Consider the following 10,532-nt stretch of genomic DNA (forward strand, 5'->3'; position numbering starts at 1 on the left):
CACTGTCCATCTAGCAAAGCTGCAGACAATCATGTTACGATCTCTCATGTAAGCTATGGCTTTAATCGCACTTGGGAGAGTTTTGTTCCCTGACTTTAACCTTTAAGGCTGCACCTCCTTCCAGACAAGGGGTGTACCACCCTGGGGAGAAGTGCCGCCCTCAGGATACATTCAAGAAACAAAAGCCCTGTCCCTTGCTGTTGTTCCATAACCAATGCGCTTCATGCGTGGATATCAAATAGATGAGTATGGTTAAAATATGAGTAGCTAGCTATCTGTAGACATGCACAACTACAAATATGAAGCAATCAATCACAGGGAGAAGCTAAACTACTGGCTTGAATTTCTGCACAGAACGAGGAGTGTGGTCTCTTCCTTTGGCGTCACGCTGCTAAACGCACTGCTCAACAGCCAGTAACGGGAGGAGAGATTGCAGCAATTAGTAATTCTTTCAATGTAGGTGTTCATTTGTAAGTATTATATTAATGTAGACTTGAATAACTGGAATCTTTCCTTTAATTGTGAAATTTAGTGATCCTACTCTTCCAAACAAAACAGAATATTTGAAATTCTTTTGGATGAAATGGAGCAAATTTACAAGTTTTCAAACTGAATAATGGCACATCCACAGTCGAAAAAACAAGCCGGCCTTCAAAAACCCGCGCCCCATTATACTGCACACACATACAGACACTGTTCCCTGCTCACAACCGTGTTTGTTGAGCCACATTTAATATGCTAGTGCACTTTCCTAGTGTTGAGAGACAGACTGGCAAGTTATCAGATTGCCAGAGTGTCGTAATTACATTCACCGCACTGCACTGCTCTGCTGCTCCACAAACACCTGGCAAGTTGCCCCAGCCACTGACCTTTCCCTTAGAAAAAAAAAAAAAAAAAAAATCAGGCTATGTAAATGGCAGTCATATGGGGTCGGTTTTGTAGACTTAAATAAAAGAAAAAGATTTTTTTAACAAAGCAAGACATTCATTTCATCTACCCGGTATGCAACAATTGCTGTTTGGCAGCTCTTTATCTGTGTGTCGGGTATTGATGGCCTGGACTATCTGTTATCGCCGCCTCAACCACCACAAAAACAACAGCAACGACAACAACAACAACCTCCCCTCACATGAGATGCCTCGTCCTCTCTAATGTGGATTTATGACGGTGTACATGAGCGTGTTGTGGAAGCCTGCCTCCTGTTGAGCCATGTTGGACTTAATGAACAAGCGCCCTCCTAAACGAAGACGGATCTGAGCTGACAGCACTGCGGCCTCTCTGAGCGAGCTCGGTCATGCAGCATCTGCCACATGTGCTTGAGGGACAGATACTGGGGGAAATGCAGTGATGGGGGGGTTGGAGGTGGTGGGGGGGGGGGTGAATGCAGCTCAGGCTAAGATATCTGGTGGTTTTTACTTGCTGAACACGTACAAAGCAACAACAAAAAAAAAAAAAGAAAGAAAAGAAAATAGGAAGTCGACGTGATACATGTAAAATGTCAAAATACATACTGAGAATGACCTTTGCTGGCACTGAGGGTCAGATGAGGTTGCTAGTTTGTTTTTTACAGAATGTTGAGTAAGTGCATGGTAGTTGAGGATGTAAAATGTTAATAATATACTGACCTTTCCTGGGTGACCTTTCCTCTTGGAAGACTTTAGAGAATAGATTTAATAATTTCAAAAAGATGTCATTTACCATTTGCATAAGATTTCTCTATAAAAAAAAATTCACAACACTTGACATTTCTTGATATTAAACACAAAATTTTCTCGCACCGCTGGTAGATCACATGCTCTGGTACATGCTAACAGGCCTTTAGCATCTCATAATGAGGGAATGAGAATTTATTGCAACTCCAAAGTTATATAATCAAGTCTTGCACAAAATCATAATGCAAAATAACATATATCATCTGATCTGTAAAAATCACTGAGCTCTGATAAATACTGTTTTTTTCTGATCACACCAAAAATAACCCTAGTTACATCACAGCTGTTAAGTTCACAGTGTTTCTCGAGGTCGGACTGTATGATGAATCCCCCACAACCTTTCATGACCTAAAAGTCAGTCTTCACTAGATGCTGAAGTGTTACCTCTGAGCTGTGTAACTAACAATCTGACAGGCGCACATGGATGATTTTTGTGTTGATTTGGAAGCAGTCAATATCATAGCTGATCAATAAGAGGGTCTCAAAAGGAGCCGGTGTTTTCCTTCAATACATTTTCTGTGAAGTCAGACTTGAAACCCAGCCTGCTTCTTGTAATGTGCAGAACGCGAGGGGACAAAGAAAGCCTTTCCACTGCATTTTAAAACATGGACACGTACATCTGATGCTGGGATCAGCCATCAAGTTCTCTTATGTGCGCTCTTAAACAGAAAGTGAGACGTTCGAGTGCTTTTACACCAGTTTGTTTCTTAAATGAGGTGATGTCATGACAGAGCTGAGGAGATTGGTGGTCTTAAACCTTTATTATCCTTGGTTACATGTAGCAACATGATGTACAGGTATGAAATTGCACCCAGCTTAACCACCGCTATCCTAACAGACGAATGCTGGATCAAGAGTGTGCATATCAATTGCAATATGACATGCAGTGTTTGTGTAGAGGAGAAAGGGAAACTGTTAAGTCATTAGATTAACTGCTTCTCTCTGTTTGGACTGAGTACTCTCGAAACCTGATCTGGACCAGATAACACCCTCAACCCTGAGCTAATGGAAACATGTTACCCTTCTGGTATCTGTGTGTTTACACCGGGTCATGATTAAATCCACACAGCTCTGAGTGAACGGGTCACAGAGTTGCCATTCTGGCTCTACGTACACTGCTTGAACACAGATTACTTACCTTTAATCACTCTAATACTCAAACCGTGAAGCCTGGATGTGTGCAGCCCTTCAGTCAGCAGCATAACAATCTCATGACAAGTAGTGGGTGTGTTATTAATATACAGTCGTTGTGTAAAGAAATGTAAATATATGTGTGTGAGGGAAGGGGCAGTATTTATCCTACCTACACGATCACAGATACAAAAAATTCATGTGTTATTTTTGAGCTCTTTTGTATTCTGATGTTCAACACAGTGCATTTACAAATTACATACACTGCCACTGTTATATTCATTAATTCCTCTAATGTCCTAAATGAGAAATGTTAAATAAAGTTAGATAAAAGGATAGGTCATGTGCACTGATTTTTCTGGTTTCATATTGGATAATTCCTCTTTTTTGGGTCATTGTGAAAGATTCCAAATATTTTATATCATTTGACTTGAGGCCCCAAATATCAGGTCAGAAAACAATCTCACTACGAGATGGCACTTAATCAGTGATATGGAGCTTTCAGTCACATCACATGATCTTCATGAGCACATGGAGTTTCCCTTGTCCTCAATGAACTGTAACTGTTCATGTTTTTACTGAGCGCAGTTTTTCATTCATGGTTTACAAGCACGAGATCAAAGTTCATTCTCGACCTGTGACCAAAGAAAATCATACTCTTTCTTTACTGCATTCTGGTGCTTCCGATCACATCACATGATCGGCTTGGAAATTTGAACATCTACACTTCCACAAAAATGTGGCAAACTCCATTTGCTGATTTGATCGAAAGCCCCATAGCAGCTACTAAATGGTCCTTATGGTGAAACTGTTTTCCCAACAATTTGAATTTGATCTTTCCTGAAAGTGACTTTGACTGATTTGGTTGAATTCTTAAGGGAATAGTTCGATAGTTCGATAGTTAGATCGGCACCACTCCACTGGTTGACCACTGATGACAGGACTCAAGGAAGACGTTTCATCCGGCTAAGAAATAGTCCAGCACATAACAACCTCATAAAACTGCAACTTGTAATTTTTACACTTCAGTTTTTCTGTGAACTATAGAGAGAATGTGTAATTAATGAGATTTAGCCTTTCTAGCTGTTTCCCCTGTTTCCAGCCTTTACACTGAGCCAAGCTTTATTTTTAGGGACAAGTGGTGATAATATTTAGAGACGGATAAGTGGTAATAATCTTTTCGTCTAACTCTCAAATCCTGAGAGTTAGACGAGAAGATTATTCCCCTAAAAGTCAACCAGTCTGTCTAATGTTACTGTTTATGATAGTCTTTTAATCGTGCCTCCTTTAAGGACTGCAGGGGCTAATGTGCTAAAATAAAAGTTATCCCAAGTATTAAAGAAAGTGATGAATGGGAATGTAGTAGTTTTTCTTTTGGTAAATGCAGCCCTCCTCAGCAACACTAACTCTAATCCAAGCATCTCCTGAGGTGTGTGTATTTGTAAGTACATTATTTCTCCACCTTCAAGGGTTTAAGAGGCAGCCATCATCAAGAGCAAGTGTGAGCTTTTCCTTCTCATGTCCAAATAAAGGGTGAGAGCTTAGTGACAGATTTTTACCATCTTATAAAGCTCGAGTGATTCTTATATAATCTGAGGTGGAGAGAAAAATGAAACTGATTTAGAGAGCCATAGAGAAATACAGTACCCTCAGGTCTGTACGAAAAAACCATCTCGGTCGCTTTCTGTTCTCTGTGTGCACTTTTCTTTCCAATTTTGTAGTGTGAAGTGTAAGAAAATTGAATACAACAGAAGTGGAAAAAATGTATGATATACTGTAGCCCAGTACTGGTGTTTATCACAGTGGGTTCTGAGCACTTTACTCCTCAGGAGGTAAAATCTTAAAGATTTTGATTGCATAGTGTATTTTCTCAAAGTACCTCAGAGAAGATGATCAATAACTAATCATCCAGAATGGCAGACCAAAGTTGGAAAAAAAAAATTAAAAAGTTTTCCGGACGAGGCGCAGCACTGAGAGGGATTTGCTGAGGGAAGCTCTTTAACAATGATGATGTATTTAGTACAGCCTGCTGCTCCTCTTGGTGGTTGTTTTGCGGGGCCATGCAGTCAGCAGGGAACAATATTAAACGCTTGGTAATATGATGTAGATCAGCGGAGGGTGTCACGGTGAATAATGACCTCAGCAACACCGCAGCAAGGCACTGGGAGCAGCGACAGCCAGGAGAAGCTTGATCACGCCATCCTGCAATGTTTTTAGAAGGTCAAAACCCCTGTTTAAAAACATGTCGTTTTTTTTCCCCCCTCCAAATTAGGATGCTCGGCAGGCCTTGTAGAGGCGCTATAACAAGGTCCACATAGAATACGAAAGCTGTGCTCCTGCCATTAATCTCTTTGTACAAGTGTTAAAGTGGGCGCTGGTTCAACTCCTCGGGCTGCGGCACTTATAGAGGATGTAGGAGATTGTCATGTTGCCTAAAATGATCTTTACAAAAGGCAGCCAGGTCGGATAACCTGCATGTAGCCTATGTTTAGTCTAGAAATACCTTTTCTTCCTCTCTTCACGACTGTTACAGCTGATGTTACGTTATATTTATTCTGGATTATGCTGTCCGAGGGCACTTTCAGGAGGAGCACCACTGAAACAACATAACCCCGTGTCATGGGGCGCCCAGCTGACAAAATGTAGTGTGGACAGTGTATAGAAAAAAATGTATTCTGTTATATTTTGAAATGGTGTGTGAAGAGAAATACAAAACTTGAAACTTTTCCTTTCCTGCAAACAGTTGGTTAGAGAAGCAAAATGTTTTTTTTTTCTTTATCTGTGTTTAGTTGATTAAATTAATCAAGATTTAATTCATCTAATACTAAAAAATGTTAAATTAAGTAAAATTTGATCTATTGAATAAAAATCTAATTTATTTTGTTTTTTACTTGCTAATTTTATTTTTCAGCTCCGTGGTTTTATCTTTTCATTGGATTTGGCAATCCAACAAGAAAACATTTATTTTAATCATTTAGTGAACAGTTTTCATTTATTGGTGTATTCCATTATAATTTGGACTTTTATGATATCTTTTTGCTTCATTTTGTCAGTTTCAGAGGTCCATACTATGTTAGTTTTCCATGTGTGTATAATATCCAAGACCTCAAATGGAGCCTTTTCTCCTGGGAGCCTCAGAGAATGTGGAAATACTTACATTCACATTTCTCCAGTTACAATCTCGGCCCCCAGTTGTCAAGTACATCGTTCCGCCCCTTTGCGCTCCATCTTGTCATTTTCTATTCTCTGTATGAAATGAGACGAGTCTCCGTGCCAGCAAAGCAGTCTGGCAGCAGCGCTGGAGAATAATGAAATAGGCTTCAGATACAGGCTCAGACAGCCCCTCGACAGATGAAATGCAATATTCTTAAAGTGCTGTGTAACATGAGCTTCATATGTAGATATCAGATAGTACTTCACGATACCTCTATTACCATCCCACAAGCCAACGCTTTGGGCAATTAGGATCTCTCCGGTTACTCTTCTGTACATGAGCCAGTCCGAGATGAGAAGGATAAAAACTCAATTAGCTTTTGTGAGGTGCTGCTCTCTTTATATACAGGCTCACATATTCCATCCTTTAAACACCAGGTAAAAACTTTTATTATTGGTTTGTTGTCACTACTTTTTTAGTTGAAATTATAATTTCTCCTGGTAACCAAACCAAAACCAAATTCTTGCAATTCACTGGAGTATACAAAAGTTGAGCTCAGGAAGGATTAATCTATCATGTTCCCCCACAAATCCCTTTAACAATGTGGGGATAAACATGGACAGAAAACTTGATGTGACAACTGACCTTGTGGTTTAGAGGTCCATGAGCGGTGCAGCCAAAATAGGTGTCAGTTCAATAACCACTAAGGTATGTGGTGAAGTCACTGCATTCTTCAGAATGGATGAATTGAGACAAAATGTGCTATTTTCCCTGATACTTTCTCCTTCCCTTTATATTTTTTCCAACTTCTATATTTTGTCAGACCTCGGTGACACTTTGTCGAAGAATCATTTATTTCAGATGAATCTTTGTCAATCAGAATCAGCCCAAGCAGAAAAAGTTCCGTGGGGGATTGTGCCCCCACAAATATCTCTTTGATTTGATGGAGAATATGCAGATTAAAGAAATGAGGCGAGCTCTGTGTGAATCTTCATTTCTTCTCTATCCCAGACAGGTTTCTTTCAGTTTGCTTCTACACACTAAGTACCCACTACAACCCGCAGCAGCCTATCTGTTAAAGATCTCTTGCCTGTTTCTGTGGCCTGTGCGTTTGCATGCAGTGAATGTGCCGTAATGCCACGCTTGGTTTGTAATGTGTGTTTAACCTCAGTCTCTTTGAGACACAGTGTACTTTTCTCACACTCTTGAGGCACAAAACTGTCTTCCCATAATTATAAGTCATCAATCTAAACCTCCAAAGTTTTTTAGCCTTAGCTGAACAAGGCTGAACATTGCTAGCTACCTATCTGGCTGACTAGCTATAGGCTGGGTTGCGACTTTAGATTATTACTCAGAATCAAAGTGTAGTTCAGCGGTTCCCAACCTTTTCCAACTCATAGCTCACTTGAAAATCTCAAAAATATTGGCAGACCGCATCCGACCCCATAATGATACGGAGGCCAAATAAAATGTTCTCACAGCACTTTTTATTTTAATGATAACGATAGAACATTCAGGGGAAACATGTTTTTGCTAACCAGCTATCCATTTTAATACTTTTGCCATAGATTTAACCTTTAGGGCTCAATCAGACTGATAATGCAAACACATATATGAAGTAAAATAAAAGTTCCTATCATTGGCTTATCAAAGTGATAAGCCTTAATACGAGAAGAAAAAGAACTATGAAAGGAGTTTTCAAACATTTTTTAATGTTTGTATAGATAATTTCTTTTTTAAACATTTAAAAACATTATTTATATTTTTAAATTGTGCTCATATCAGCTCACTTGCAATACCTTCGCAATCTTAAACACCTAAAAGATGATCAAGAGAAATGGGAGGCATTGAGCACAAGGTCTGAATATGTCAGTGTGATATTTCAGTTTTGCCTTTTCAATAAATTTGCAATAATGAGTGTTGCTTGATGAGGGATTGTTTAAATTCAATATAAGACTGCAACATAATAAACTGAAAAATGTGAATATTTTCCGCATGCACTGTATGTATAATGATCTCAATACTATTTGCTTGTTTTGAAATAAGCTGTATAAATAAACTTTTTGATAATCAAGGGAGCTACTGAAGATTGCCAGCTAATTTACCTTCACAGACATCAGGTAAGCTCCAACTTTAATTAGTGAGGGAGAAACTACAAAGGTGTGTATGCGTATATGTGTGAGAGGGTGCACAAAGTCAAGCAGACAGCTGCTGCAGAAAAATGAAACGCTTTCTCCTCGCTCTGCCCATTAGCAGAGTTTTCAAACATCCCTCGCTCATCAGCAGTGATCCTGAACAAGGTTGGCAGGGTTGCAGGCAGGCCAGGGCCGCAGGCAATAATGCTGTGCTACACTGATGTTACAAAGAGGAGTGTAAAATGTTAATGACAACAGATCGGCTGTGCATGCACACACACTGTAATCACCTCATCACCCCTACCGGCCAGTTTATTCTCCCTTCCTTCAGTAGGAGCTGCGTTGAAGGGGAGCAGCCTACATACTGTGTCCTATAAGCACCGCAACCTTGTGACACGCTATGACGCCAGTGACACAAGCTCAGTGTTCAGGGCCCGCAGCACTCTTCGACTGCGACTCAGTACTGTGATGATGGAGCTGTTCAAGCTATTGGATAACAAGCAGAGACAGAGGAAGATCAGAGGAAAAAGGCTGCTGTAATAACATCCACTGCTTGAGACGCTGACAGCGCTGAGAGGCATCATTTAGTGGTATGAAAACAACAGAGAGCTGTAAGGCTCACAGGCAAAAGCTACACTTAACGCTTGATTTCAGCCCGCTCCTCTGAAATGTTTTGTGGAATTAAAACCGCTGATTATATGTTGAAGGCACAAATTGTGTGAAACTTACTTTTCCGGGAAGAAAAAAAATTATATGACAGTTTCGTGAATTGTGCCCACTAAAAGTCAGCCTATTTGAGAGGCAATAACAGGCTGGTTTTTTATTTTAAAATACACTGGAAAAGTAGCACAAGTGGAGAAAAATCATTTAATCTAAAGTTTTCAATCATAAGCAATTGGTCATACCTGACCAGAAAGGCTATTGCAGCAAAACCCTTAAGTGTATTGAATTGAGCACTGTAACTTTTGAAAGATAGTAAAATAACATAGTCTTCCTCTTATATAGTGTCACTTTGACTCTTACCTTTAGACAAGTAAAGCTAAAACTTTGGTTTGGGTTAAGCGGCCTGTCTACACACTTTTGTGTTAATCAGTCCAGCTGTTTCACTTGAGCTTTATGTGTGTAAATGTAAACTGAAGCATATTCCCGTAACCACGGCGATTCTGTATTGGGCTCTGAGCACTGTCCTACACTCAATACTGTGTCTGAATGCATGTTGTGTGAACACAGGAGGAGCAGTGAAGCTGCTGCTGATGCTTTGCTTTTACATCTCCTATGTAGACATGCTGTTAGGTCACTCCTTACGCTTAGTTTAAAAGCCTTTATCTTTCAGTCTCCTTGCTGCCAGTTTGTAAAACAGACTTTAGTCTCTGAGCCCAAACCATGTAACACTGTGATATTCAGAGACTTCCACTGTCCAACAAAACACACTGTTCAAACATGTATCACCTTGCACGCCTTTATTCTCATCACTACACTTCCACCAATATGTGGGAGGGACAGTAGCCTGACACTTTAGCAGGCAGTAGCACAGCTTATGTGCCTTATGAAAAGGGACATAAGTAATTTAAGATTACCTCAGCCCTGATGACTTTATAAAACTGTTTTCACAGCCCGAATAATACTCAGCACAACTAATAAATTGATTGTGACATGTAAAATCGGGTGAGTGCCTCTTTAAGACTGATGACGGTTTTGGTCGAGATTAAATTAGGAAATATATTGCATGTTTGTACATGAATCCTGGTCTTCTGAGTCAAGTGTGTCTCTACTCCACATAAGTCCTTGTGTGTGGGGAAACACATTTCTCCCACTGTTAATGTGTTAAAATAATCATTTTATATAAATATGCAAATGCCACAGTATGGCGCCTCAAAGAGTGACAGTCAAAACTATTGTATGGTACTTATAAAGACGTCACTGGTGAAAACTCCTGCAGATAATAACACGCACTGCAATTAAAGCAGGAAAAAAAACTGTCCGTTTCTTCCCTACCCATCTTTCCTCTGCAAAAGTTACATTAAACACTGCAAATCGTGACCATGATTCAGTCTCCATGCACAGCCCAGTGTGCAGTGCAGCACAGTACACACAACACAAGTAGCCTTTAGCAAATTGAACTGAATCATTTCTTAACTTTGTTATAGAAGCTATTAAAGTCGACACAATGCCAGATCTGCAGCCGGAGGCATCACGAGGATGGGGCTCAACGTCATGAGAGGAAGCTGAGACGAGCAGGTTTAACGTTTAAAGTTTTAACACCTGAATATCACAGCTTTGTTTCCGGACTTTTCCTGAAATTGCACGAAAACAAATGCACAGACATGCCCTGCTAATGCAATGTGACAGGAATAGCTTTTTTCCCATAATTGAGGGATTACGGGAAGGAGGTGAAACAAC

Source organism: Seriola aureovittata, chromosome 7 (genome assembly GCF_021018895.1).
Source record: "Seriola aureovittata isolate HTS-2021-v1 ecotype China chromosome 7, ASM2101889v1, whole genome shotgun sequence".
NCBI lineage: Eukaryota > Metazoa > Chordata > Actinopteri > Carangiformes > Carangidae > Seriola > Seriola aureovittata.